Source organism: Schistocerca piceifrons, chromosome X, assembly GCF_021461385.2.
Source record: "Schistocerca piceifrons isolate TAMUIC-IGC-003096 chromosome X, iqSchPice1.1, whole genome shotgun sequence".
NCBI classification, from domain to species: domain Eukaryota; kingdom Metazoa; phylum Arthropoda; class Insecta; order Orthoptera; family Acrididae; genus Schistocerca; species Schistocerca piceifrons.
Genome location: NC_060149.1, coordinates 459,050,534 through 459,072,818, shown reverse-complemented (window position 1 = coordinate 459,072,818; position 22,285 = coordinate 459,050,534).

Below are 22,285 nucleotides of genomic sequence, written 5' to 3'. Positions count from 1 at the left end.
GTTTACTTTTTTAATGGGTCTAATATATCGAAGTTATTCCGTAGTCGAAATGCATCGCCTACAGCAGTATCATTTGATTGCCTATAGCCCATTACAACCAATAATAATGTGCATTTGATATTGATGCACCATTAGTATACTCCTTTCATACACGCTGATTAACCAAAACATTATGAACACCAGCTTAATACCTTGTTTGTTCGCCTTTGGATCGAAATGCATCACTGATTCTGCGTATCAGGGATCCTAAAGTTCGTTGCCAGATTTGTGAAGATACGTGGCGTCAGTTTTGTACGCACAGGTCAAGTAATCCGCGTAAATAACGGGCCACTAATTTGAGTACGCGGTGATGTCCACCCATAGCTACCCAGATGGGTCCCACAAGATTTACATCAGGCGAATTTGGTCGTCGAGACATCAACGTGAGTTCACTATAATGCTCCTCAAACCACTGCAGCACGCTTCTGACTCCGAGACATGGACAGTTATATCGCCGAAATATGAGATCGCCGTCGGGGAAGACATCAAGCATTAAGGGAAGCAGGTGGTTCGCAGCTATCATCGTGTCTTCCAATAATACTCATACAGGTCTCATGCAAGCGCAGGAGAATGTCTTCCATAGCATAATAGTGCTCCCACGAGCCGGCGTCCGTGCCTAGCAGCATGTTTCGAGCTGTCGTTCACCTCGACGACGGCGTTTTTGGATAGTGCTCCCACGAGGCGGCGTCCGTGCCTAGCAGCATGTTTCGAGCTGTCGTTCACCTCGACGGCGGCGTTTTTGGAGACGACCATCGACCTAGTGTAACAAAACATGTAATTCACCCGAAGAGCCGACACGTTTTCACTGAAAGAAGGTCGAATCCCAATGGTCCCATGATAATTGCAATCGTAATTGACGACGTCGTTGGGAAGAAAAGTGAATACGTAAGAGAGGTCGATTGCAGAGCTGCATATTCAACAATATATGATGTATGGTATGCTTCGAAACACCTGCGCGTGCACCACCAGCATAGTGCTCTTTTGCAGAGATGCGACAAATCACCATCTGTCGTACATTACAGAGCAGAAAAGCCTCCGAACCCCACGTTCTGTGAAGAGTCGTGGACGTCCTACCATTTAGTGCCTAGTGGCGATTTCAGTGTACTTCTACATCTTTCCGTAGATGTTCACGACGGTAGCACTTGAACATTCTACCACTTTCACCATTTCCGAGATATTCGTTCACTTTCTCTACGAAATAATAATATGCCCTTTATCAAAGTCGCTTATCTCAATGAATTTCCCCATTTGCAGCCCGTGTCTTTGCTAGGGTGATCCCCTGTCCGTCTCTGCTCCGTTTACATACTTATGTTACTGCGTCGTGTACCCTCAACGCCACCACGCGGCATCCAACGTCATGGTTGGCAGTGTCCATAACTTTTTGGGTGATGAATGTGCACTCTGCGTCTGTGTGACCTTCCTTGTTACATCTATAACGAAAATTCGAATATTTCTTGCCTGTCGTTAGTCGAACTCTGCTCTCTCGCTGATTCCTTCTGCATTTATTACCAAGGTTACTTCGCATTCAGCATGTTAAGTTCTTTTGCTCTTTTATATCCCCAGATGGTTTTACCGTTTCGTTTGCACCTCCTACTCTCGTTCGCAATACTATTTCCCTGTCTCACATCGAGAGTAATGTGCTCTCTTCTTGTAGAGTAAGTTCTAACGCCGCTGCTAGACCAATTTCATCACCTCCGCTTTGCGCAATTGTCTAGATGCTGTTATTACTGTGCCCTTGTTTAAAGCACGCGCTGCCCAGGGCGTCAACTAATTCGATCGGTCGCTTTAGACTATTCCTGTTCGTCACACTAAAGCCCCTTTACAATTCTCTGATCCTATTCGCCTGTGTTGCAATTGCTTCTCCTTGCACTTGCCTGGCTCGCGACGTCTTAAAGCGCATTAGTCGTTTGTTTTCACTTCATCCCAGGTACCTGACCTTCCCCTTAAATGCAACCTTGGCCTCACTTCTTTGATGACTTGTGGTTGCACAACTTAAACAAAATATCTTACTCCTCTGGCTTCGCTAGCTCAAACGCACATTCAACATTTTCAACAAATTATTTCAGGTCCCTCTTGTTACCGACAAAAGATTTTCATGTGATACACAAAGCTTTCTTGGCACTCACTCTACTACGTCACAACGTGCTTGCACAAGCAGCAGGAATCATAAAATCTACTACTGATGCAAGACCAATAAATGTATAGAAATTACTGTAACGATTGACAGTCTTGATGTACCTCGTTGTGCGTCGCGCTGGGACGAACAGCGCTGGCTGCATTGAGCTGCGCGTTGCGTTGCGTCTGCCGCTGTCCATCCTGGACATCGCTGACCGCGTCGCTCACTGTCGTTGTTGAGAAGGTCAGGCCCCTGGCCTCGTATGAGTGCACGTGCGGCTGCGGTGCGTCAACCTCTCCTGCACTGGGCCCACCGCGTCGCTCCGACGATGCCCACCGTCTGCTGCTCACGGCGCTTACTGCTATCAACACGCCGCTCTTCCGGTCAGGAGACGTCTCGGCTGCTTCCTCTCAATGGTGCCTACCTACACCGACTTCTGCTGCAGTTACAGTGTCCTATTGTCCTAGCCATCATGTCGTGCAGTTGCTACAGGCTTTACAGCAAACATATCAGTTCCCAGTCGTGATTTACACGACCAACACGCACTACTACTCCACACGACTGCCAGTGTACCTCGCACCTGGCATCATAGCTTCATCCGCAACCTGAGCGTGGGTTTTGCTAGGATTTGAGCACCAGGGATTTGTTCTACAGCAACTTCAGTTCGTTGACGAAACTGGGAGGGAGACTTGATTGACTGATGTAAATTCTCTGATGTAGATGTATGAGATGATAGGATGACGAGGAGAGTAAGTACTGAAATGGAGAAAGTAACATTGAAATTTATTCCGAAACTTTAGTACAACATGACCTACCTACCTGAGGGGCCTCGACGCTAAAGTCAAATCCTGGCACAAAGACAGTAATTGTCTATCAGTGTTCCATCTACTAAATCAAACCCTCGTCGGAATCTAAGATAAACAGAGCCTTGAGGCTACCTAATTCCCGGCAGCAAAATCAGCCTAACACTCTGGGTGCCTCTCCATGCCACTGCTTATGGCACCTACACTGTGGGATCAAAAGTATCCGGGTCCGCAGCTCGTGGTCGTGCGGTAGCGTTCCCGCTTCCCACGCCCGGGTTCCTGGGTTCGATTCCCGGCGGGGTCAGGGATTTTCTCTGCCTCGTGATGACTGGGTGTTGTGTCATGTCCTTAGGTTAGTTAGGTTTAAAAAGTTCTAAGTTCTAGGGGACTTATGACCATAGAAGTTAAGTCCCATAGTGCTCAGAGCCATTTTTTGAAAAGTATCCGGACACCACCAAAAACATACGTTTTGCATATTAGGCGCACTATGCTGCCACCTACTGCCAGATACTCCATATCAGCGACCTCACTAGTCGTTAGACGTCGTGAGATAGCAGAATGGGGCGCTCCGCGGAACTCACGGCCTACTAACGTCGTCAGGTGATTGGGTGTCACTTGTGTCATACGTATGTACGCGAGATTTCCACACTCCTCAACATCCATAGGTCCACCGTTTCCAACGTGATAATGAAGTGGAAACATGAAGGGACACGTACAGCACAAAAGAGTACAAGCAGACCTCGTCTGTTGACTGACAGAGACCGCCGACAGTTGAAGTGGGTCGTAATGTGTACTACGCAAATATCTATCCACACCATCACACAGGAATTCCAAACTGCATCAGCATCCACTGCAAGTACTATGACAGTTAGTCGGGAGGTGAGAAAACTTGGATTTCATGGTCGAGCGGCTTCTCATAAGCCACACATCACGCCGGTAAATGACAAACGATAGTGTAAGGAACGTAAACATTGGACGACTGAACAGTGGACAAACGTTGTGTGGAGTGACGAATCGACGAATCGCAGTACACAATGTGGCGATCCGATGGCAGGGTGTGGGTATAACGAATGCGTGGTGAACTTCATCTTGCAGCGTGTGTAATGCCAACAGTAAAATTCGAATGCGGTGGTGTTATGGTGTGGTCGTGTTTTTCATGGAGGGGGCTTGCATCCCGTGTTGCTTTACGTGGCACTATCGAGCACAAGCCTACACTGATGTTCTAAGCACCTTCTTGCTTCCCACTGTTGAAGAGCAATTCGGGGCTGGCGAGTGCATCTTTCAAACGATCAAGCCCCTGTTCATAATGCACTGCATGTGGCGGAGTGGTTAAACGACAGTAACATCCCTGTAATAGACTGGCGTGCTCAAAGTCCTGACCTGAATCCCATAGAACATCTTTGGGATGTTTTGGAAATATGACTTCGTGCCAGCCCTCATCGACCGACATCGATACCTCTATTCAGAGCAGCACACCGTGAAGAATGGGCTGCCATTCCCCATTCCATCACCTGACTGAACGTATGCCTGCGAGAGTGGAAGCTGTCATCAAGGCTGAGGGTGGGCCAACACCCTACTGAATTCCAGCATTACCGATGGAGGGCACCACAAACTTGTAAATCATTTTCAGCCAGGTGTCCGGATACTTTTGGTCACATTGTGTATCTCCACGGAACTGTCTCCTCCTGTTACCTACTCTACTGCCGCTGTGACCGAGCGGCTCTAGGCGCTTCCGTCCGGAACCGCGCGATTGCTACGGTCGCAGGTTCGAATCCTGCCTTGGGCATGTATGTGTGTGCTGTCCTTAGGTTAGTTTGGTTTCAGTAGTTCTAAGTTCTGTGGGACTGATGACCTCAGATGTTAAGTCACATAGTGCTCAGAGCCATTTGAACCATTTGAACCGGCTCCACTGTCTTCCCCGAGTCACCCGCTAGACCCTCTGACCACATTTCCTTCGCCCTATCCATGTGATACCTGCGGCTTTTTCTTCCATACACAAAGTTCCGTCTTTTCTCTGTCTTTTAATACTGTTCGCAGGATCTACATTTCTGTTTAAATTCGGCTATGTTTATTATTACTTTTTTGAGGAAAAATTTTGGTAAATGTAACATAACATACCGATCAAATCGACCGCCTCAAACCCAAGTCATGACTGGCGTGTCTCAACACAATCGAAGGGATCACAAACGGAGAATTAAAGAAAGGAAGTAATTTATTTACTTTTCTCCGGACTATACCGAATAATATAATAACGATTTACTCTAAAACGTATGGTATATAACTGTCATCTTTTCACAATAAGATGAAAGCGGTCTCCCTGGTTCAACATTGGTAGAAATCTCTCGATTTGCGTCCGCTTATGTTTTGTTTCTTGCCATTGACAACCTCAGTGGTGTAACATAGAATCTTGCATCTGTAGCCGTTGCGAAGAGATCGTTGTACTGTGCTGTGTTGAAAATAAATACATCTCTTAACGAGAGACGAGAAGGATCGAGGCCCATCACTCCTCGGAGAAGGGTAAGGGATAGTACGTTACTGAGTGGATCTTGAAAACTGTTTGGTAATGGAGCTGAATACTGCGAGTAGGAGAGCCAAAATGAAGAGTTGCTCCACCAGATCCTAATTTTGTTTGTTACTGGCCTAAATGGGAGACACTGTCGTGGAATCCCATTTACATTTAATGCCCCACAACAACTTTTTTTCTGTCATGGACCCCTAGATGTTTGGAGTCGACCCCTGGAGGTCGATATAGGCCACTTGAAACTGCGCTACATGGGATCTATAATCTCTGATACTTAACTTTTTCACTGTGGTTGCGTGGTGTTCAGAGAGGCACAGAACACCTATTACTTCAGAGTTTTCTGCATGTTCTAGGCATACAAGAAGCTCATCTAACTGGTTTTTCAGCCGTCTAATGATCTGATGAAAGAAATTAATTTTATTTTTCTGGAAACTGTTAGTTATATTATGTCCCGTTTCTGCTGTAGTTTCTTTCAGTACTGTCTGTAACCTCGCTGCAACCTCAAAACTGAGCTCTTTTAACTCCAGTAATGACAAGGTATATCTCTTGTGTGCTTGCGTTCCTCCTCCGAGTTAGGTGCACACCATGATTTACGTATTTCCGTCTCCCAATTGCAGTAACAGGAACGACACAGGTATGAGACTTTCTTTAAGTTAACAGTAAACTGCCGAGAGCTTTGATTGCACTGCTAACAGCCGTATTATCTCAACATTGGTCACGGCGCTGTAAAAACTACACAAACCCCATACGAATTAGTGCTGTCGCTGTTCCTATTTCCTCAGAATCACCTTTAATGCTATATTCTAAGCTGCTAGCCAGGCTGTTTCCTGTTCTCCCTAATATAAGTACCTTGTAATCCTCATTAAAATCTCTGTACAAGGTCTCCATGCTCTGTCACCTGCTAAGCGTGGCACTAGGTTTCACTATGCTTGTGACCTGGTATTACAGTTGAGCTCTACCGGAACTACGGTTCAGTGGTTTCAGTACAGTACGAAAGCTACACAATCAATGATAGGATTACCGGTAGTAATGGTAGCATTGGTGCGGAAAGAAACATAAATGATTGTCTGAGAGAGAAACTGGGAGCCAAAACTTCTCCTTGCTTTTTTGTTTGTTTGTTTTGCACATAATTAGAACTGTACATCGATCAGTGTTGGTCCATTTTCTGTTTTATATCCTTTCAAAACATAAATTTCATTATATAAGCAATAAAAAATTATCTGCTCCCTTAATTTCTACGCTTATATGTAACCAAAGCAATTACATTTCATTGTAAGTAGGCTGTTTAAGTTTTTATGTTGGTAACGCCACATAGCGCACTGTATGAAAATCACTGACTGTGCTGTGTGCAGTCTGTCGTTGATTTGCACTGTTGGAATATTTGCTATTGTAGTGTTGGGCAGATGGATGTGAACAGCGCATAGCGTTGCGCAGTTGGAGGAGAGCCGCCAGCAGTGGTGGATGTGGCTAGAGAGATGGCAGAATTTTGAGAGCGGACGATCTGGACGAGTGTCCGTCAGAAGAAGAAAATTAGTAAGACTGGATATTATGAACTGATATATATATATATATATAATGACTTTTTAACACTATTAACGTAAATACATTGTTCTCTATCAAAATCTTTCATTTGCTAACTATGCCTATCAGTAGTTAGTGCCTTCACTAGTTAGAATCCTTTCTTTAACTGGCTGTATTGGCCCTCGCTGTATTGCAGTAGTTTGAGTAACGAAGACTTTTGTGATGTAAGTATTCAGGAAAGGTATACGTTATTGTTAGTCAGGGCCACTCTTTTGTAGGGGTTATTGAAAGTCAGATTGCGTTGCGCTAAAAATATTGTGTGTCAGTTTGTTGATGATCAGAATAAGAAAAGAGAGAAATGTCTGAGTACTTTCAGCTTTGCTCAGCTGTTTGTAAATCAAATAACGTAAGAGGTATACCAGCGCAGTCATTCTTAATTTTTCTAAGGGGATGTTTCATCATGGAAGTACATTTTACATGCATAAACACAAAACAGTCTATATAATAATTCTTCTTATTTTGTATTCAATAGAACGTTCTTCATCATGATCAAAGGCAAGAGTTTTCTGCTATTATTAACAACTGGGAAAGTTGTTTAGCAATAGGAGATACATATTTTACATAATATCGACGACGGATTGAAGCAATGTCCGATATGTTTTCCTGTTTTTTTAAAAATGTTTTCCTCTTTTTGAGGAAATTGCGTTTTTAATCGTCATGTGATAAAGCTATATTTCTTAATTTTATTCTTACTACAATATCATTCTATTTCATATTGCAGATCAGCAATTCTCAAATAATGTATCGATTAAACGTTGACAGTTTCTATTTTCTGTAAAACGTCCGATGGTGGTTCATATTCGTAGTTGCAAATACATTTCATATATACTGATCGTGTACATTCCCAACTCGATCGAAATTAGATAATGTGCAATAGGTATGCAACACACCTAACGTGCAGATAACGCGTTTATCATTTTAACTGACCAAAGCTACTAGGAAATCAACTGTAGTTTACTTACTGTAGTCTACGATAGCAAAGTGTACTTTTCCAACTCTCTCTGGTATTCTACACATAGCTTTTCCTGTAGCAATTGGCCTACTCCCATCCTTCGACTGCTACGTATCAGCAAGTCTCTTCTTTGTCTACGTGGATTTCCTGTCGACCTAGTCTTAAAGTCGTTCCTACGAGGCTTCTCAAAACCTGGGTGAAGCACTTCTCCTTCTTCATGAAACAACTCAAACCGATTGTTAACATGAATTTGAAATGTGATTTCAGAGGTTTTGAGCTTTTGCCAGCTACTTGTTACCCTCTGCCAATTCCCACCTATCTAATTCAAAATATGCCAATTCTAACTCTGTATGAAGAACACAAATTTTTCTTCTGTATTCCACGATTTCCTTGTCTTTACTAAATAATTTTCTACTTCATGGAGGAGTCTCATCTGTCGCTTTATTTAGTTCCCCACTGCATTCACCCCAGTGAAACACCAATGCTCTTTTCTAACATGTTCCTCCTGTAATAACTAACCTACGGCACTGTCACATATGTCACACATGACGCAACTCTTACAGTGAACAAAATAAACACTACATCACCCCTGACCAGTAATGTAGTAACAATTATCAAAAACGTATCCTTCAGTGACTTGTATAGCTAACTTCCAGGTGTCAGACACTCGTAGAGCAGCACGACAAGTGTTGTCTAAGCGAAACTTTTAGGTAACAGAAGACATGAAATGAATGAAAACTAAAAGACACTATATTTCCTATCAACAGTCTTAAACCGACCTTTTCAACAATTAATGCAAGTCTATAACGAATCCAAAAACAAAACGTAACGATTAGACATCTGGTAGATGTTAACACTAACTTGTAAACACACCACCAACATTTACTGAACGGAATTTTTACATCAGATAAGAAACCAGTTGAACGAAAACTTAAAAAAAAACGATATTTATAACAACAGTATTAAAACGATATTATCCTCAGCTATACAGATAGCCATATCATACGTACAACCACGACGGAGGAGCATGTGTTGAAAGGTCAGAAAAATGTGTGGTTCCTGAAGAGGAGCAGCAGGTTTTCAGTAGTTGCAGGGGCCATATCTTGTAACATCAGCCAATATGACCTTGCTGTGCTGGCTCTAAGAAAGGCTGAAAGTAAAGGGAAATTATAGCCATAATTTTTCCCGAGGATGGTCCTCCCCCGGTAGCTGAGTGGTCAGCGCGACAGAATGTCAATCCTAAGGGATCGTGTTGGATTCTCGGATGGGTCAGAGATTATCTCTGTTCAAGGACTGGGTGTTGTTTTGTCCTAATCATCATTATTTTATCCCAATTGAAGCGCAAGTCGCCGAAGTGGCTTCAGATGGAAAGACTTGCACCCGGCAAACAGTCTACCCGACGGGAGGCCCTAGTCACACGACACTTACTTACTTACTTTCCTGAGGGTATGGCATCCTCTTGGGTAAAATTTCTCGAGATAAAATTGTCGCCCATTCCAATTGCCGGGCGGGGACTACTCAGCAGGATGTCTTCATCACTAGAAACAAAACTTTCGTTCTACGGGGTCGGAGAATGAAATATTAGATCCCTTCAATGGGCAGCTGGGTTAGAAAACTTAAAAAGGGAAATGGACATATTGAAGTTAGATGTAGTGTGAATAAGTGATGTTCGGTGGCACGAGGAAGAGGACTCTGTTCCAGTGAATACATGATTATAAATGCAAAATCAAATATTGGTAGCGCAGGAGTACCTTTAATAAGGAATAAAAAAGTAGGAATGCGTCTAAGGGACTAAGAACAGCATAGTAAACACATTAACGTAGCCAAAACAGACATTAAGCACACTTCCACCTCACAATAACAGGTACATACGTCAATTAGTTCCGCAGATGATGAACAGACGGAAAAATATATTATAAGGGAAAAGAAATTTGTAAGTTGCTTCAGGAAGACGAAAATTTAATTGTGACAGATGACTGGATTCAGATAGCAGGAAAAGGAACGGAAAGAAAAATAGTAGGTGAATATGGGCTGGAGGAAAGGAATTAAAGAGGAAGCCGTCGGGTAGAATTCAGCACACAGAAAGTTTAATCACGCTAACGCTTGGTTTAAGAATCGTGAAAGGAGGTTATATACGTGGAAGAGATCTGAGGACACCGGAAGGTTTCACACTGGTTATGTAATGGTAAGACAGAAATTCTGGAACCAGATTTTAAATTGTGAAACATTTCCTGGGATAGACATGGACGCTGACCACATTTTATTGGCCATGAACTGTAGATTAAAACTAAAGAAATTGCAGAAAGTTGAGAAATAAATTGTAATTGATTATTAAAAATTCTAGCAAATTAAGAAGATGAGGCCTGGTAAAATGAAAGAACGAGAGGTTGTTGAGAGTTTCAGAGGAAGTATTAGGCAAGGACTGACTATAATGGGGGAAAGGAATGCAGTAGAAGACGAGGAGTAGCTTTGAGAGATAAGATAGTGAAGGCAGCAAAAGGTGTAATAAGAACAGAGGCAGGGCCCATTGGCAATCCTTGGGCATCACCGGGGGTACTGAATGTAAATGACGGAAGGGAAAAATATTAAAATCCAGGAAATGAAGCAGACTAAAGGGAATACAAACGTCTCAAAAATGGGATTGACAAGAGGTGTAAAATAGCTGAGGAGGAATGGTACAAATGCCTAGAGCAGTAATGTATGAATTAGAAGCATATATCACTATAGGGAAGATAGGTACTGCCTTCAGGAAAATTAAAGAGGTCTTTGCATAAAAGAGAAGCAGATGCCTGAGTATCAAGAGCTCAGATGGAAATCTGAAATATGGAATGAGAATACACAGGATGTATGCAAAGAAGGTGAACTTGAAGGCAATTTTATAAAACGGGGAGAGGACTTAGGTGAAGATGAGACGGGGCAAATCATACTGCGAGAAGAATCTGACGTGACCCAAGTTGAAACACGGCCTCTGGCGTAGACGACGTTCCGTCAAATCCGTCGATAGCCTTGTGAAAGTCAGGCATGACAGAATTGTTCAGTATGGCGTGCGATACGTATGAGACAGGTGAGATACGCTTAGACTTCAGAAATAAAGTTGTAATTCCAGTACTAAAGAAAGTGGATTCTGACAGGTGTGAATATTACCGAACTATCAGTTTAATACACTATGGTTCCAAAATACTAACACTAATCCTTTGAGAGTAAATGAGAAAACCGGTAGAGGACATCTCCCTACGAGTTCTCTTAAGAGATACGTTATGGAGAGGCAAATCTACTTTATAGAATTAGCGGACTTATAGAAAGTTTGAGACAAATTGACTGGAATATTCTCTTGCAAATTCTGAAGGTATCAGGGGTAAAATACAGGGAACGAAGGGCTGTTTACAGTTCAGTTTACAACTTGTAGGAATCAGTCAATGAGTATGAAAGGGAATCAGTGGCTGACAAGGAAGAGACCGTGCTGTAGCCTATCCCCGAGGTTATTTAATCTGTACATTGAGGAAGCAGTAAAGAACCCAAAGAAAAATTGGGAGTCTGAATTTAAGTTCAGGGGAAGGAGATAAAAAAAATCTTTGATGCCTGGTGATGGCGCTGAAATTCTGTCAGACAGCAAAGGACTTGGAAGAGCAGTTGAGCGGAACAGACAGCATCTTGAAAGGAGGATATAAGACGAACACCAACAAAGCAAAACAAGTGAAATGCAGTGTGGTCGAATCAAATCAGGTGATGCTGAGGGAATTACATTAGGAAACAAGACAATGAAAGTAGTAGACGAGATTTGCTATTTGGGTAGCAAAATAAATTATTATGGCCGCAGTAGAGAGAGTATGAAGAGGAGACTGGCAATCGAAAGAAAAGTGTTTCTGAAGAAGAGAAAGTTTTTTAATGTCAAACATAAATTAAAGTGTTAGAAAGACTTTTCTGAAGATATTTGCCAGGAGTGTAGCCATATATGGAAGTGAAACATGGATGATAAACAGTTTAGGCAACAATATAATGGAGGCTTTTGAAATGCGGTGCTACAGAATAATGTTGTTGATTTGATGGGAAGAGCGCTAACTAATGATGAGGTACTGAACAGAATTGGGGAGGCAAGAAATCTGTTTCGCAAACTGAGTCAAAGAAGGATTCGGTTGCTAATACATATTTTGAGATATCAAGCGCTCTCCATACAGCATTGGAGGGAACTAGGGGGGAGGGGGGGAGGTAAAAATCGCAGATGGAGACTGAGTGATGAATACAATAAGTAGATTCGGGTGGAATAGACTGCAGTAGTTATTCGAAGATGAAAATGCTTGCGCATGATAGAGTAGCTTGTCAGGATTCGTCAAATCAGTCTTCAGAATGGAGACCACAACAACAACATTACGAAAAGCATTGCAATCTATCCAAAACAACTCACTGCGCTAAATAACTGTTGTTACGTGGTGCACGATGTGACGTTTCAGGCTCTGTTTTCTGGTTATCTGCCACCATTACCGGAATCACAACTCTAAACAGAAACTGCTTGTTAATTTAAGTACCGGACCAACCAGTCGAGATTCTGCCCAAGAATACCCTGCCTCTGTAAATCCCACTTTAGATATAACTGTTATCGCTACCCTGGAAAAGATTACAGCAGCACCACAAAATGCCGCGTGGCGATGGAACATCTACTCGATCACGTGAGAACAAGTCGGACTGAACTTCACACCCGAAGTCATAACTATTGGGACCAGTATATCAGCTTCTTGAGTTTTACTAATAATTATGAACAGACCTATCATGTACTGCCACCTTAGATGTAGATATGACACAATGCAACCTTAATGTCCTGTAACGTGCGGCCCCGTAGCTGTGTCGACACCAGCGACTCAGACTCAGTGAGCGACGCAAGGTAGTGCATACAAAACTAGGAACCTGGAAACTCAGTGTGTAAACTTCAGAAGAATAGCAGCCTGCGAACTGTACAATATAAAACTGGAATAAGATGACACGCAAAAATGAAAGTCACGCAAGAGAAGTCTTCCTCCGGATTCAGAAACGAGATGGGGAACGTAGAGACAATGCTAGAGGTGTAAGTGTCTCTGTTACAATCCGCTGACCAAAATAGAAGCTCGGAAGACTGGATTACCCCAAGAAAGGATGAAATGTACCAGCTCATAGCCTAGTAGCCAGGAAAGCAACACGGCGTCCGAAACAGGTCACAGTCATTAGGCCAAGCCCTTGCTAACACAGCAACGTCAGCAGAACCGCAGCTTCCGCAATCAACGCTCAAGCGTTTGGCTACGGGACGTCCCGTAACCAAAGCATCCTGACCAATCCCCGGCCCGTTACCGTAAGCACTGAGGCCCAGGATTTAAGCCCCGGGCTCGACATCATCATCATTCAACACATCCGTATCTAAGGCGCTATCTCCACCGGGATGCAAACCAATGACCGCTGCCTGAGTGCCCAGTCCTGGCTTCGTCTGACTGCCACGTCTTCATTCAGCATTCTGCCGCCACCTTTCACTGCCATGCAGTAGTAGTAGCGACGCCCGTGGAACGCCTGTGTCAGTGCATTCGTACCGTTGGGCTCGGCTCTGAGGATCATCTCCCGCGGACCGCAGTCTGTCTGTTTCAGATTTGTTGAACTATGTCTGATCAATGTGGTCAATAAAGTGCTGTATCAACTGACAGGCTACCCATTCCCCCTCTTCCTGCAGAGAGACGCTTGCCCAAAGCTTCCAACGACACATCGTTACAGTTGGCTCTGTTTGGGTTTTTGTTGCACTGTTAGTGTGTGTTATCGTACAGCAAATTACTCATAGTTCTGGGTGTGTATCATGGTCTTCTACCCACTGTCACATATCAAGTTCACTACATTTCTTTTTTCTTTTCCGGTACTTGATAGCAGTAGAAGCCTGCTACTCCACAAGTGATATGGGGGTCAAGATTTTATGCTACGATGCATAAGGTGGGATAACCTTCGAAGGTATTCTCAGGAGTAACGGTGCATTCAGCCGACATTTCCACCGTCTTATGTGGGCGAAAATCTCGGAAATAAATCGTTCCCTGTACCATCTTCAGCTTATTGCAGACTCAGCGCTGATCCAACAAATATTGTTAAGAGAAACACTGACAACATCTTGAAGAAAGTTTCCTTGCTTCAACAGAATATCAACTGACTTAACTCTTATACTACTGACTCCCATAGACCATAATTAGGGCCTTTCGAGGATCCTCAAGGAAGGGATTAATCTTCGGCCTACTGTAAGTAACTTTGCTGCCCTAATGTATCATGTAGCATAACATCCTGTTGTTCTATTAAGCCCACTGGCAGTTTGATTTGTAGATCAACGTTAGAAATGGCGGACTTCTTACGTCATTTAGAGGAGTTACGTTTGAACTAGTGCGATATTTTAGTAAGTTTAATGAGGTCTCTCTGCCTTCACTCGTGTTCCTCTGTCTGATTCTTTATGGTTAATCGAGGTTAGTTTTGGTGTTGACTTAACTAACCGCATAATTTGTCTCCTGCTGTTTAAGTAACCTACTGGTAAAACCCAGATTCATTCCTACTATTTCATGTTCACTTATTCTCATTTGAAAAATGTCGTATCCTATGAAAAAACGGAGGGGTCTCTGACAAGATGAAAGTATTGATGAAGGTCTAGACTGTATGGAAATTACGCTTTATACATTTAATATTTAATTCTTTCGAATTGTTCTCGACACTGCTCAATACGCCTCCACACAGAATTGTTTCTTTGAGGGCTAGCATGTGTAGAGCATTAAGAGATGGATTTCTCAAGAATTTACGATTGAATCTGACCAGAGATGAAATACTGAATGCAGCAGAGGATCAAATAGGTAAATAGACGAAGGGTAGTAGAAATTCTTGTGTGACGCCATAGATATTGAATTTAGTTGAAGAAAGGAATAAATAAAAGAATGCAGTAAATGAAGCAGGTGAAAGGGAATACTAACGTCTCAAAAATGCGATCGACAGGAAGTGCAAAATGGCTAAGCAGGAACGGCTAGAGGACAAATATATGGATGTAGAAGCATATATCACTAGGGGTAAGATAGATGTCACCTACAGGAAAATTAGAGAGACCTTTGGAGAAAAGAGGACTACCTATATGAATATCAAGAGCCTAGATGGAAAAGTAATTCTAAGCAAAGAATGGAAAAGAAAGGTGGATAGAGTATATGGAGGGTCTATACAATGTACTTATGGGAAACTGAAGAGGACATAGATGTAGATGATATGGGCAATATGATATTGTGTGAAGAATTTGAGAGAGCACTGACAGACCTAAGTCGAAACCAAGCTTCGCGAATAGCCAACATTCCGTTAGAACTACTCATAACCGTGTGGTGACCAAGATGTATGAGACAGGTGATATACCCCCAGAATTCAAGAAGAACATAATAATACCAATTACAAAGAAAGCTGTTGCTGACAGCTGTGAAAATTACCAAACTATCATATTAATAATGTGCAACATACTAACACAAATTATTTACATAAGAATGCAAAAGCTGGTAGAAGCTGACCTTGCGAAAGATGAGTTCCTATTCCGGAGACATTTAGAAACAGACGTGGCAATACTAACCCTATGACTTCCCATAGAAAGCAGCTGGCAGTTATAACCTAAATCTAATCGCGAAGTTAGCAAATTTCTCTTCTTCAGAAATGCTTTTCTTTCCTTCGCCAGCCTGCATTTTATATGGTCTCTACTTCGACCACCATCAGTTATTTTGCTGCCCGAATAGCAAAACTCACTTACTACTTTAAGTGTCTCATTTCCTAATCTAATTCCATCAATATCACCTGATGCAGTTCCGCTACATTCCACTATCTTAGTTTTACTTTTGTTGATGTTCATCTAATATTCTTCATTCCGTTCAACAGCTCCTCTAAGTTCTTTGATGTCTCTGAAAAAATTATAATGTCATCGGCAAAGCTCTAAGCGTTTACTTCTTCTCCCTGTACTTTAATTCCTATCCTTCCTTTTGTTTGCTTTACTCCTTGTTCAATATACTAATTGAATAACATCGAGGGTGGGATACAAGCCTGTCTCTCTTCCTTCTCAGCCATTGCTTCCCTTTCCCTGTCCCTCGACTGTTTCACAAGTCCGCGGTCGCCTTGAGCAAAGCTGGTGAAATTTGGTGCTAGTGTCCACTATCGGTTTAAAAAACTGCAAAATGCTAACACTTATTCTTTACAGACGAATGAAAAAAGTGGTAGAAACTGTCCTCGGGGAAGATGAGTTTGGGTTGCAGAGAAATGTTGCAACACATGTGGCAATACTAACCCTATGACTTCCCATAGGAAGCAGATGGCACTTACAAGAGTCGAGGAGCAGGAAAGGGAAGCAATGGTTGAGAAGGAAGTGAGACAGGCTTGTAGCCTACCCCAGATGTTATTCAATCAGTATATTGAACAAGGAGTAACGCAAACGAAAGAAAAGATAGGAATTAAAGTCCAGGGTGCAGAAGTAAGAGCATTGAGGATTTGAGAACACAGCCTTGTGCTTGTGTAGGAGACTTCTTAATTCATGCCTATCGTCTTTCGGAATTTAGGTTACCTCAGTCTTCTTAGTTTCTATAGCTAAGTTCAGGCTCCTATCGGATGACTGGTTTACTTATCTGTTTGTTAACACTGATTTCTTTGCATTCGTGCCCTTGTCAATATGGAGCGATTCGTAAAATTAACACCTCATTGTCAGTATCTCCTATATGCACTGCCAAGTGTTATAGGAGTACAACTTCACTGTGCGACAACATTGATGGTCCCTTTTGGAAAACAACTTATTGCAGATCATTGCAACACATGACTTTCACATTTCGTTCTAACATGCCTAACACACTACTCTGCGACCGTGAAAAAGAGTAGTACCCTGCAATGTCGCTCAAGTAATTAGCAACGCTTGACACAGCAAGTTGTCGACAAATGTGGTAAAAAGGCCAAAGCCCAGATGTTCACGTAAACTGTAAGGTGGGTTATTGTTGTTATATTGACACCAAAGTGCATCTCAATTCGGCCAACGCGACCATGAACGTGTCAATGGATGCTAAGGATATCACATACCCGCTTACCCACATTTTACCCTTTTTCTTGATGCCTCTGCGATGAAGTTCTGAACCGCATTATCTAGCGTTGAAATTCTACACTTTTCGTTTGGGTGGCAGAGGAAAATATCTCAGTCGCACCGACCCCCAGAATCTACTCGGAAAACACTCCAGGTATGGCACAAAGAGCGTCAATGGAACCAAGCCATCCATTGGCGACTTCATTCCCACACATTTCGCTGTCAAAACCACAGGAAGCACTGCAGTGACCAATAAGACGACGTTCATGGCAAAAATGGCCACTGTAGCCATACCCCCTTCGATTCGATTTTACTCTAATGACGTCGGAGGATGCAACCCAACTGCATATCAACCCACCTTTTTGAAGTGCTTGGTGGCCGCAATTTTTGCTGTATCATTCAGAATGGAAACACTATGGTCTGCTCAACACAATCCGACGCAATCTGAACATGAACCGAAGCTGTAACTTGTTTTTATGTTTTTACATTTTTCCTCTTTCGCGCCCAGTAGTGGTGTGATCACATGACAGTTCAACACTGACACATGCTTGAATAAAGTGGCAAAATATCCTTCTAAGACCACTCTTTTGGCAACCCTCTTGCACTATCCATACGTCCCTCTTGAGCACGTTAATTGTGAACCTTCTAGAAACTTCGACAAAAATCCTGCCTTGCGCCTGCTCAAGTGAATGAAAGCAGGCAAAATCCACTTGCATGTGTCGAAGGGGTTGCCTAGCCCACAGGAGCAGAAGCAACTTCACAGCTGAATTTGAGTCCAGTTTTTGACAAATACACTATAAGGCGCTCAAGAATGACGCGTGGCAGACACTGAGGTTATTACTGAACCGGGTGGTCTTATAGAGACACTGCCATTTATTCCCATATGTGTCAATGTTGGTTATTCCCGTGATCAGATCACAGAAGAGTGCGGAAAAGTAGCGATGAAAATGGATAAAACTTTTGTGCTCCGGATCACGTTCAAATTTGTCTTATTGTTTTGAATCGTCCATATTGGTTCCACTCTGTATGGAACAACAGAAATTGCTGTCACGGAACACTCCAAGGGGCTGCAATCCCGTTCAGTGTGGTTGTAGCCACGCACTTTACATATGATGGGGTTGACACGCCAGAGGCAGCACCTGTTGCTCATCGTACTGTGAATATGTTGGAATCAACGCGCCAAGAGTAGGGGTGGTTTCATTGACGCATTTGATGCCTATCCCAGACGGTTTTTCGTGTACCTTCTGAGCGATGTTGTGTATGTAGTGTTACGCCCGGCCACCCATACGAAAACCGCGTGATTTCAACGTTGGGCGTCGCCTTTCTGCCCTCCATCGCAGGGACGGCAAAACTATGGTTGAATAGTGCATAGAGGAGCTGTGACAAGCTTCCCATTCTTTGACAAGCCCACGGTCGCCTTGAGCAGAGATTGTGAAATTTGGTGAAAGTGTGATATCATGACCCACTATATAGCTTACACAGACATCTTAGCTGTTGCTCTTTATCGCATCTGTCAATACCTTCCTCTTTGAAACATCGACGAGCCGAAGTGTGAAGTTACAGAGCGCTACACTTTTCCACCGATACAGAGGAAATTCTCAGAGAACATTCAGGAAAATTTCAAATATACAAGCTGCAATATGAGACAATTACGGGGATTTGAAATTTTTTGTTGAGTGTGTAATTTGTTATATTTGGGCCCTTAACTTACTATTCCTTTAGGAAGTCCAATCAAACTTGGAGCGGGAATACTGGTCATATGAATACAGTGCTATAAATAAGAATTGAAATAGGGGTGATGCAGGAGTTGGTGTAGTAATGAATAAAAAATTGAAACGCGAATAAGCTATAATAGACAGAGCGGTGAACGCTAAGATAGACACGAAGCCCACTCCCACCACAGTAGTACAAATTTATATGCCAACTAGCTCTGCAGCTGATGAAGAGATTAATGAAATGTACGATGAGATAAAAAAAATTATTCAGACAGTTGTGCCTGCTCAAGTGTCTGAATACAGGCAAACTCCAGTTGAGCGTGTCGAAGAGGTGGTCTGACGCACAGGAACAGAAGCAGCCTCACGGCTGAATTTTAATCCAGTTTTTGACAAACACACTGTAACGCGCTCAAGAAAGATGCGTGGCAGACACCGAGGTTATTGCCGAAGTGGGTGGTCTTGTAGAGACACTGGCATTTGTTCCCCCATGTGTCAATGTTGAACACTCCGGTGATGACACGACATAAGAGCGCGGAAAAGTAGGGATGAAAATGGGTAAAACAATTACGGGTTTCGAATTCATTTTTTTGAGTGTGTTATTTGTTATATTTGGGCACTTAATTTTCACTGTTCCTTTAGTAAGCCTAATCGCACTTGGTTCCAGAACATCCCAACCCATCCCAGGGTAACTTTGGTAGATAAACGATGCTACAAGCGCGCTTTATTCGAACATTTTTCCACCCCACTAGCTGAATAGTCAGCCAGCTAGCTGGCCATGTACGGGGGCCCGGGTTCGATTCCCTGTCGGGGGTGGGAGATTTTATCCCCTCAGGGACTGGGTGTTATGTTGTCCTCATCATCATCTCATCGCCATTGTCGACGCTCAAGTCGACCAATGTTGCGTCGTACTCAATAGGGCTTTCACTTTGCGGTCGAACATCCAACCTGGGACCTCCCGTTCACTGACGCCATACGACCATTTCGATTTCCATTCGAACCTGTGCTTCCCCAACGAAAATTCAGTACACGCTTGTGACTTGACAGACGCACTTTTCTTTCTTGTGGCATCCTGAAATCCAGCCCCTAGAAGTGGTAGTAGTGGAATTAGTCCTTTCTTCTATATTGCTTCTATATTTCCGCAGTCGCCATAAACCGACTACCAGAGTTAAAAATTGCAAGGAACCGTTTTCATCTAACTGTAGTTTCTATGAGCGGTTGATAATTCGTCTAGTGTTACGGCAAGTTTTCTTCTAAAGGTGCTGCATTCTCTCGTTACCATATCGCATCAGCCTCTCACGACAGGATCCTGTTCCACTCCGATCGTACGAAGTCAGAGTAGTCACGTGGCTGTGTGTGTGTGCACATCTGAATCTGATGCGCCGGTGACTGCTTCCTGTCGTCTTTCTGTTACTGCGTGGGTTTACTTACTCTCTCATTGGATATGTTTGGCCGTACTGTCCATCTCAAAACGCTGTTTTGCCCGATGGACTATTGCTGTTCCCAGTATTTTTTTCGTGCTATCCCTCACCACTTCACTACTCATTCTGCGAGTTTCACAAGATGCACTTCTAAGTGTTCTAAAAAACTCAACAATACCTCTTTATCGGCCTTCGGTATAGTTATTAGTGGTTCCCTAACCCCCATCGTCAGTATGTGGATGATTAGTGTTACCAAATCTTCAGCCTTAAACGGGCTGATGAGATACTGATTGAGTTCCCCAAAATGTTATTTAGGGAGTTTTTCGAACTCAGGCAGACGTTCGTGGGGAACTTCCATCCCTGCAGTAACTCAGACTGATGCCTTTCTGTTTGAAAGTGAACCAAAAACCTAACAAAAACTTTTCCTTGACATTTTTTTTTTGGTAAATGGCATAAATATGCCGTCTTCAGATCCCACGAGAGCATGTGATTGAATTCATAACTGATTTTTGTCCTTTCATTCCACTTGTTATCCCAACAATCCATCGCACAGCCTGATGAATCAGCTTGTTCATTTTACCCGAATACCGATATGTATGGGTGCACATTGGGATAAGAATCCTTCTGAACTCTTGCATCCTTTTATCCGCTACTCCATTTGACACTAATTACTTTGGAAAATGGTTCAAATGGCACTGAGCGCTATCGGACTTAACATCTGTGGTCATCAGTCCCCTAGAACTTAGAATGACTTAAACCTAACCAACCCAAGGACATCACACACATCCATCCGCGAGGCAGGATTCGAACCTGCGACCGCAGCGGTCGCGCGGTTCCGGTCTGAAGCGCGTAGAACCGCTCGGCCGCAGCGGCCGGCTTTACTTTGTCAGACGGTGCTTCCTTAATGCAACCCGGTATCAGTACAGAGCGCTCAGTTATCTTCTTCTATTCTACTTGATAAACTGACTGTCGTTGCTGCCTCATCATTTTGGATCGCTCCTTTAAGTTCCTGACTTTTTTCAGTTGCTTGTGTAACTGTGTTTCACTCATTATGGGGGACTTACAGTTCAGATTTAGTTATAGTGACTTGCTTTCCCAGTTCTATGTCATCTTACTTTTTGTTCGTGGCGGCTGCAAACGAGTCCATTTTTTCTACTAGTTCACTATGTGAACCAGCTCACTCTTGTTGAACTACTGCTACGTGATCGTGAACCTCTGAGACATCGGTGGGAATGGCTTGTTCTCTCACCATTTCCATCTCCTCACGCGTTGCGATTCTTTTAGCCAATTCCTCTATGAGCCTTTGAAACGTAAGTCCTATCACTGAAGTTATTCCTACAAATAAACCTTCGAGCGCAAGTCTCTCAATTAACAGGACACCCATGAGTCTAAAAATAGCATTCTCTTCTGAGTGGACTCTCTCAGCGAATTGGTTACTTTAGCCACCATGGATTCTATCTTGTTTCTCATTTCCACTCTCCGCACAAACACCCATATTGGGCCCCAAATTACTGGAGTTTAAAACTTTAAACTAACCTCAGAACTTCCAAAAACAAGCACTTAAATGCCAACTTAACCTATCTTCACACACATTTCCCTCCAAAAGAAAATGTTTCGAAATTATTCTCTTCCGTAATACCTTCACATGCATTCACTTCCAAAATACGCAAAAAAATTGTTTCGAAATTATTCTTTTCCGCAGTATCGTTACACTAATTCCACTGCAAAAGGCACAGAAAAAGTTAGGAATTATGTACACAAAATATTGTGAAAGGACCGTCTAAGAACCACATTCATTAATGTCGAGAGGACAGCTGCTAGTCTTTTCCTATTTTTTTCTTCTCGTTTCTGTCGTTTTACTCCAAGATTGATCACATAACCTCTGGTAAAAGTATTTGTGCTTGTGTTAATTTACTTTTTTTCGTTTTATGAAGTATTTTACTGTCCTCACGTTCTTTTGTATTTGTGTGTGGGCATGTGTAGCTAGGAGGCTACAACTTATCTTACGTTCACATCAATATATTAAGAGGTTTCCATAGAGTTGTAGGTTTACAGTGCCAACCTAGCATTTAGCCTGCTGAA